Genomic DNA, 8,472 nt, shown 5'->3' with positions numbered 1-8,472 from the left:
TCTGTGTGTCTGTGTATTCAGACTGTGTCTCTGTGTAGTCAGACTGTGTCTCTGTGTAGTCAGACTGTGTCTCTGTGTATTCAGACTGTGTCTCTGTGTAGTCAGACTGTGTCTCTGTGTAGTCAGACTGTGTCTCTGTGTAGTCAGACTGTGTCTCTGTGTAGTCAGACTGTGTCTCTGTGTATTCAGACTGTGTCTCTCTGTGTATTCAGACTGTGTCTCTGTGTAGTCAGACTGTGTCTCTGTGTATTCAGACTGTGTCTCTGTGTATTCAGACTGTGTCTCTGTGTAGTCAGACTGTGTCTCTGTGTAGTCAGACTGTGTCTCTGTGTAGTCAGACTGTGTGTCTCTGTGTCTGTGTATTCAGACTGTGTCTCTGTGTAGTCAGACTGTGTCTCTGTGTAGTCAGACTGTGTCTCTGTGTATTCAGACTGTGTCTCTGTGTAGTCAGACTGTGTCTCTGTGTATTCAGACTGTGTGTCTCTGTGTGTCTCTGTGTATTCAGACTGTGTCTCTGTGTAGTCAGACTGTGTCTCTGTGTGTCTGTGTATTCAGACTGTGTCTGTGTGTCTGTGTATTCAGACTGTGTCTCTGTGTAGTCAGACTGTGTCTCTGTGTGTCTGTGTATTCAGACTGTGTGTCTCTGTGTGTCTGTGTATTCAGACTGTGTGTCTCTGTGTGTCTGTGTAGTCAGACTGTGTCTCTGTGTAGTCAGACTGTGTCTCTGTGTAGTCAGACTGTGTGTCTGTGTGTATTCAGACTGTGTCTCTGTGTATTCAGACTGTGTCTCTGTGTAGTCAGACTGTGTGTCTCTGTGTGTCTGTGTATTCAGACTGTGTCTCTGTGTATTCAGACTGTGTCTCTGTGTATTCAGACTGTGTCTGTGTGTATTCAGACTGTGTCTCTGTGTAGTCAGACTGTGTCTCTGTGTATTCAGACTGTGTCTCTGTGTATTCAGACTGTGTCTCTGTGTAGTCAGACTGTGTCTCTGTGTATTCAAACTGTGTCTCTGTGTAGTCAGACTGTGTCTCTGTGTCTCTGTGTAGTCAGACTGTGTCTCTGTGTAGTCAGACTGTGTCTCTGTGTAGTCAGACTGTGTCTCTGTGTATTCAAACTGTGTCTCTGTGTAGTCAGACTGTGTCTCTGTGTCTCTGTGTAGTCAGACTGTGTCTCTGTGTAGTCAGACTGTGTCTCTGTGTAGTCAGACTGTGTCTCTGTGTAGTCAGACTGTGTCTCTGTGTATTCAGACTGTGTCTCTGTGTATTCAGACTGTGTCTCTGTGTAGTCAGACTGTGTCTCTGTGTCTCTGTGTAGTCAGACTGTGTCTCTGTGTAGTCAGACTGTGTCTCTGTGTAGTCAGACTGTGTCTCTGTGTAGTCAGACTGTGTCTCTGTGTAGTCAGACTGTGTGTCTGTGTATTCAGACTGTGTCTCTGTGTAGTCAGACTGTGTGTCTCTGTGTATTCAGACTGTGTGTCTCTGTGTCTCTGTGTAGTCAGACTGTGTCTCTGTGTAGTCAGACTGTGTCTCTGTGTAGTCAGACTGTGTCTCTGTGTAGTCAGACTGTGTCTCTGTGTCTCTGTGTAGTCAGACTGTGTCTCTGTGTAGTCAGACTGTGTCTCTGTGTAGTCAGACTGTGTCTCTGTGTATTCAGACTGTGTCTCTGTGTAGTCAGACTGTGTCTCTGTGTAGTCAGACTGTGTCTCTGTGTAGTCAGACTGTGTCTCTGTGTATTCAGACTGTGTCTCTGTGTATTCAGACTGTGTCTCTGTGTAGTCAGACTGTGTCTCTGTGTAGTCAGACTGTGTCTCTGTGTAGTCAGACTGTGTGTCTCTGTGTAGTCAGACTGTGTCTCTGTGTAGTCAGACTGTGTCTCTGTGTATTCAGACTGTGTCTCTGTGTATTCAGACTGTGTCTCTGTGTAGTCAGACTGTGTCTCTGTGTAGTCAGACTGTGTCTCTGTGTAGTCAGACTGTGTGTCTCTGTGTAGTCAGACTGTGTCTCTATGTAGTCAGACTGTGTCTCTGTGTATTCAGACTGTGTCTCTGTGTAGTCAGACTGTGTCTCTGTGTCTCTGTGTATTCAGACTGTGTCTCTGTGTATTCAGACTGTGTCTCTGTGTATTCAGACTGTGTCTCTGTGTATTCAGACTGTGTCTCTGTGTAGTCAGACTGTGTCTCTGTGTATTCAGACTGTGTCTCTGTGTATTCAGACTGTGTCTCTGTGTAGTCAGACTGTGTCTCTGTGTAGTCAGACTGTGTCTCTGTGTAGTCAGACTGTGTCTCTGTGTAGTCAGACTGTGTCTCTGTGTATTCAGACTGTGTCTCTGTGTATTCAGACTGTGTCTCTGTGTATTCAGACTGTGTCTCTGTGTAGTCAGACTGTGTCTCTGTGTCTCTGTGTCTCTGTGTAGTCAGACTGTGTCTCTGTGTAGTCAGACTGTGTCTCTGTGTAGTCAGACTGTGTCTCTGTGTAGTCAGACTGTGTCTCTGTGTAGTCAGACTGTGTCTCTGTGTAGTCAGACTGTGTCTCTGTGTCTCTGTGTATTCAGACTGTGTCTCTGTGTATTCAGACTGTGTCTCTGTGTAGTCAGACTGTGTCTCTGTGTAGTCAGACTGTGTCTCTGTGTAGTCAGACTGTGTCTCTGTGTAGTCAGACTGTGTCTCTGTGTAGTCAGACTGTGTCTCTGTGTAGTCAGACTGTGTCTCTGTGTAGTCAGACTGTGTCTCTGTGTATTCAGACTGTGTCTCTGTGTAGTCAGACTGTGTCTCTGTGTAGTCAGACTGTGTCTCTGTGTCTCTGTGTTTAGTCAGACTGTGTCTCTGTGTAGTCAGACTGTGTCTCTGTGTAGTCAGACTGTGTCTCTGTGTAGTCAGACTGTGTCTCTGTGTATTCAGACTGTGTCTCTGTGTATTCAGACTGTGTCTCTGTGTATTCAGACTGTGTCTCTGTGTAGTCAGACTGTGTCTCTGTGTATTCAGACTGTGTCTCTGTGTAGTCAGACTGTGTCTCTGTGTAGTCAGACTGTGTCTCTGTGTAGTCAGACTGTGTCTCTGTGTAGTCAGACTGTGTCTCTGTGTATTCAGACTGTGTCTCTGTGTAGTCAGACTGTGTCTCTGTGTAGTCTGTCTCTGTGTAGTCAGACTGTGTCTCTGTGTAGTCAGACTGTGTCTCTGTGTAGTCAGACTGTGTCTCTGTGTCTCTGTGTCTCTGTGTAGTCAGACTGTGTCTCTGTGTAGTCAGACTGTGTCTCTGTGTAGTCAGACTGTGTCTCTGTGTAGTCAGACTGTGTCTCTGTGTAGTCAGACTGTGTCTCTGTGTAGTCAGACTGTGTCTCTGTGTATTCAGACTGTGTCTCTGTGTAGTCAGACTGTGTCTCTGTGTATTCAGACTGTGTCTCTGTGTAGTCAGACTGTGTCTCTGTGTATTCAGACTGTGTCTCTGTGTAGTCAGACTGTGTCTCTGTGTAGTCAGACTGTGTCTCTGTGTAGTCAGACTGTGTCTCTGTGTAGTCAGACTGTGTCTCTGTGTAGTCAGACTGTGTGTCTGTGTATTCAGACTGTGTGTCTGTGTATTCAGACTGTGTGTCTGTGTATTCAGACTGTGTGTCTGTGTATTCGAACTGTCTGTCTGTGTATTCAGACTGTGTGTCTGTGTATTCAGACTGTGTCTCTGTGTATTCAGACTGTGTGTCTGTGTATTCAGACTGTGTCTCTGTGTATTCAGACTGTGTGTATCTGTGTATTCAGACTGTGTCTCTGTGTATTCAGACTGTGTGTCTCTGTGTATTCAGACTGTGTCTCTGTGTATTCTGACTGTCTCTCTGTGTATTCAGACTGTGTCTCTGTGTATTCAGACTGTGTGTCTCTGTGTATTCTGACTGTGTCTCTGTGTATTCAGACTGTGTCTCTGTGTATTCAGACTGTGTCTCTGTGTATTCAGACTGTGTCTCTCTGTGTATTCAGACTGTGTGTCTCTGTGTATTCAGACTGTGTCTCTGTGTATTCAGACTGTGTGTCTCTGTGTATTCAGACTGTGTCTCTGTGTGTTCAGACTGTGTCTCTGTGTATTCAGACTGTGTCTCTGTGTATTCAGACTGTGTGTCTCTGTGTATTCAGACTGTGTCTCTGTGTATTCTGACTGTCTCTCTGTGTATTCAGACTGTGTCTCTGTGTATTCAGACTGTGTGTCTCAGTGTATTCAGACTGTGTGTCTCTGTGTATTTTGACTGTGTCTCTGTGTATTTTGACTGTGTGACTCTGTGTATTCAGAGTGTGTCTCTCTGTGTATTCAGACTGTGTCTCTCTGTGTATTCAGACTGTGTGTCTCTGTGTATTCAGACTGTGTGTCTCTGTGTATTCAGACTGTGTGTCTGTGTATTCAGACTGTGTCTCTCTGTGTATTCAGACTGTGTGTCTCTGTGTATTCATACTGTGTGTCTGCGAATTCAGACGGTGTCTCTGTGTATTCAGAATGTCTCTCTGTGTATTCAGACTGTGTCTCTGTGTATTCAGACTGTGTGTCTGTGTATTCAGACTGTGTGTCTCTGTGTATTCAGCCTGTGTGTCTGTGTATTCAGACGGTGTGTCTCTGTGTATTCAGACTGTGTCTCTGTGTAGTCAGACTGTGTCTCTGTGTAGTCAGACTGTGTCTCTGTGTAGTCAGACTGTGTCTCTGTGTATTCAGACTATGTCTCTGTGTATTCAGACTGTGTCTCTGTGTATTCAGACTGTGTCTCTGTGTAGTCAGACTGTGTCTCTGTGTATTCAGACTGTGTGTCTCTGTGTATTCAGACTGTGTCTCTGTGTAGTCAGACTGTGTCTCTGTGTAGTCAGACTGTGTCTCTGTGTATTCAGACTGTGTCTCTGTGTAGTCAGACTGTGTCTCTGTGTCTCTCTGTGTATTCAGACTGTGTCTCTGTGTAGTCAGACTGTGTCTCTGTGTATTCAGACTGTGTCTCTGTGTAGTCAGACTGTGTCTCTCTGTGTATTCCGACTGTGTCTCTGTGTATTCAGACTGTGTCTCTCTGTGTAGTCAGACTGTGTCTCTGTGTATTCAGACTGTGTCTCTGTGTAGTCAGACTGTGTCTCTGTGTCTCTCTGTGTATTCAGACTGTGTCTCTGTGTAGTCAGACTGTGTCTCTCTGTGTAGTCAGACTGTGTCTCTGTGTATTCAGACTGTGTCTCTGTGTATTCAGACTGTGTCTCTGTGTAGTCAGACTGTGTGTCTCTGTGTAGTCAGACTGTGTGTCTCTGTGTATTCAGACTGTGTGTCTCTGTGTGTCTGTGTATTCAGACTGTGTCTCTGTGTAGTCAGACTGTGTCTCTGTGTATTCAGACTGTGTCTCTGTGTAGTCAGACTGTGTCTCTGTGTATTCAGACTGTGTCTCTGTGTAGTCAGACTGTGTCTCTCTGTGTAGTCAGACTGTGTGTCTCTGTGTAGTCAGACTGTGTGTCTCTGTGTATTCAGACTGTGTGTCTCTGTGTGTCTGTGTATTCAGACTGTGTCTCTGTGTAGTCAGACTGTGTCTCTGTGTATTCAGACTGTGTCTCTGTGTATTCAGACTGTGTCTCTGTGTAGTCAGACTGTGTCTCTGTGTAGTCAGACTGTGTCTCTGTGTAGTCAGACTGTGTGTCTCTGTGTGTCTGTGTATTCAGACTGTGTCTCTGTGTAGTCAGACTGTGTCTCTGTGTAGTCAGACTGTGTCTCTGTGTATTCAGACTGTGTCTCTGTGTAGTCAGACTGTGTCTCTGTGTATTCAGACTGTGTGTCTCTGTGTGTCTCTGTGTATTCAGACTGTGTCTCTGTGTAGTCAGACTGTGTCTCTGTGTGTCTGTGTATTCAGACTGTGTGTCTCTGTGTGTCTGTGTATTCAGACTGTGTCTCTGTGTAGTCAGACTGTGTCTCTGTGTGTCTGTGTATTCAGACTGTGTGTCTCTGTGTGTCTGTGTATTCAGACTGTGTGTCTCTGTGTGTCTGTGTAGTCAGACTGTGTCTCTGTGTAGTCAGACTGTGTCTCTGTGTAGTCAGACTGTGTGTCTGTGTGTATTCAGACTGTGTCTCTGTGTATTCAGACTGTGTCTCTGTGTAGTCAGACTGTGTGTCTCTGTGTGTCTGTGTATTCAGACTGTGTCTCTGTGTATTCAGACTGTGTCTCTGTGTATTCAGACTGTGTCTGTGTGTATTCAGACTGTGTCTCTGTGTAGTCAGACTGTGTCTCTGTGTATTCAGACTGTGTCTCTGTGTAGTCAGACTGTGTCTCTGTGTAGTCAGACTGTGTCTCTGTGAAGTCAGACTGTGTCTCTGTGTAGTCAGACTGTGTGTCTCTGTGTGTCTGTGTAGTCAGACTGTGTGTCTCTGTGTGTCTGTGTATTCAGACTGTGTCTCTGTGTAGTCAGACTGTGTCTCTGTGTAGTCAGACTGTGTCTCTGTGTATTCAGACTGTGTCTCTGTGTAGTCAGACTGTGTCTCTCTGTGTAGTCAGACTGTGTCTCTCTGTGTAGTCAGACTGTGTGTCTCTGTGTAGTCAGACTGTGTGTCTCTGTGTATTCAGACTGTGTGTCTCTGTGTGTCTGTGTATTCAGACTGTGTCTCTGTGTAGTCAGACTGTGTCTCTGTGTATTCAGACTGTGTCTCTGTGTATTCAGAATGTGTCTCTGTGTAGTCAGACTGTGTCTCTGTGTAGTCAGACTGTGTCTCTGTGTAGTCAGACTGTGTGTCTCTGTGTGTCTGTGTATTCAGACTGTGTCTCTGTGTAGTCAGACTGTGTCTCTGTGTAGTCAGACTGTGTCTCTGTGTATTCAGACTGTGTCTCTGTGTAGTCAGACTGTGTCTCTGTGTATTCAGACTGTGTGTCTCTGTGTGTCTCTGTGTATTCAGACTGTGTCTCTGTGTAGTCAGACTGTGTCTCTGTGTGTCTGTGTATTCAGACTGTGTGTCTCTGTGTGTCTGTGTATTCAGACTGTGTCTCTGTGTAGTCAGACTGTGTCTCTGTGTGTCTGTGTATTCAGACTGTGTGTCTCTGTGTGTCTGTGTATTCAGACTGTGTGTCTCTGTGTGTCTGTGTAGTCAGACTGTGTCTCTGTGTAGTCAGACTGTGTCTCTGTGTAGTCAGACTGTGTGTCTGTGTGTATTCAGACTGTGTCTCTGTGTATTCAGACTGTGTCTCTGTGTAGTCAGACTGTGTGTCTCTGTGTGTCTGTGTATTCAGACTGTGTCTCTGTGTATTCAGACTGTGTCTCTGTGTATTCAGACTGTGTCTGTGTGTATTCAGACTGTGTCTCTGTGTAGTCAGACTGTGTCTCTGTGTATTCAGACTGTGTCTCTGTGTATTCAGACTGTGTCTCTGTGTAGTCAGACTGTGTCTCTGTGTATTCAAACTGTGTCTCTGTGTAGTCAGACTGTGTCTCTGTGTCTCTGTGTCTCTGTGTAGTCAGACTGTGTCTCTGTGTAGTCAGACTGTGTCTCTGTGTAGTCAGACTGTGTCTCTGTGTATTCAAACTGTGTCTCTGTGTAGTCAGACTGTGTCTCTGTGTCTCTGTGTAGTCAGACTGTGTCTCTGTGTAGTCAGACTGTGTCTCTGTGTAGTCAGACTGTGTCTCTGTCTCTGTAGTCAGACTGTGTCTCTGTGTATTCAGACTGTGTCTCTGTGTATTCAGACTGTGTCTCTGTGTAGTCAGACTGTGTCTCTGTGTCTCTGTGTAGTCAGACTGTGTCTCTGTGTAGTCAGACTGTGTCTCTGTGTAGTCAGACTGTGTCTCTGTGTAGTCAGACTGTGTCTCTGTGTAGTCAGACTGTGTGTCTGTGTATTCAGACTGTGTCTCTGTGTAGTCAGACTGTGTGTCTCTGTGTATTCAGACTGTGTGTCTCTGTGTCTCTGTGTAGTCAGACTGTGTCTCTGTGTAGTCAGACTGTGTCTCTGTGTAGTCAGACTGTGTCTCTGTGTAGTCAGACTGTGTCTCTGTGTCTCTGTGTAGTCAGACTGTGTCTCTGTGTAGTCAGACTGTGTCTCTGTGTAGTCAGACTGTGTCTCTGTGTATTCAGACGTGTGTCTCTGTGTATTCAGACTGTGTCTCTGTGTAGTCAGACTGTGTCTCTGTGTAGTCAGACTGTGTCTCTGTGTATTCAGACTGTGTCTCTGTGTATTCAGACTGTGTCTCTGTGTAGTCAGACTGTGTCTCTGTGTAGTCAGACTGTGTCTCTGTGTGTAGTCAGACTGTGTCTCTGTGTAGTCAGACTGTGTCTCTGTGTAGTCAGACTGTGTCTCTGTGTATTCAGACTGTGTCTCTGTGTATTCAGACTGTGTCTCTGTGTAGTCAGACTGTGTCTCTGTGTAGTCAGACTGTGTCTCTGTGTAGTCAGACTGTGTCTCTGTGTAGTCAGACTGTGTCTCTGTGTAGTCAGACTGTGTCTCTGTGTATTCAGACTGTGTCTCTGTGTAGTCAGACTGTGTCTGTGTCTCTGTGTAGTCAGA

The sequence above is a fragment of the Oncorhynchus gorbuscha genome, linkage group LG14 (assembly GCF_021184085.1).
Source record: "Oncorhynchus gorbuscha isolate QuinsamMale2020 ecotype Even-year linkage group LG14, OgorEven_v1.0, whole genome shotgun sequence".
NCBI lineage: Eukaryota > Metazoa > Chordata > Actinopteri > Salmoniformes > Salmonidae > Oncorhynchus > Oncorhynchus gorbuscha.
The sequence above is the reverse complement of the archived record's forward strand: the minus strand, read 5'-3'. Positions refer to the sequence as shown.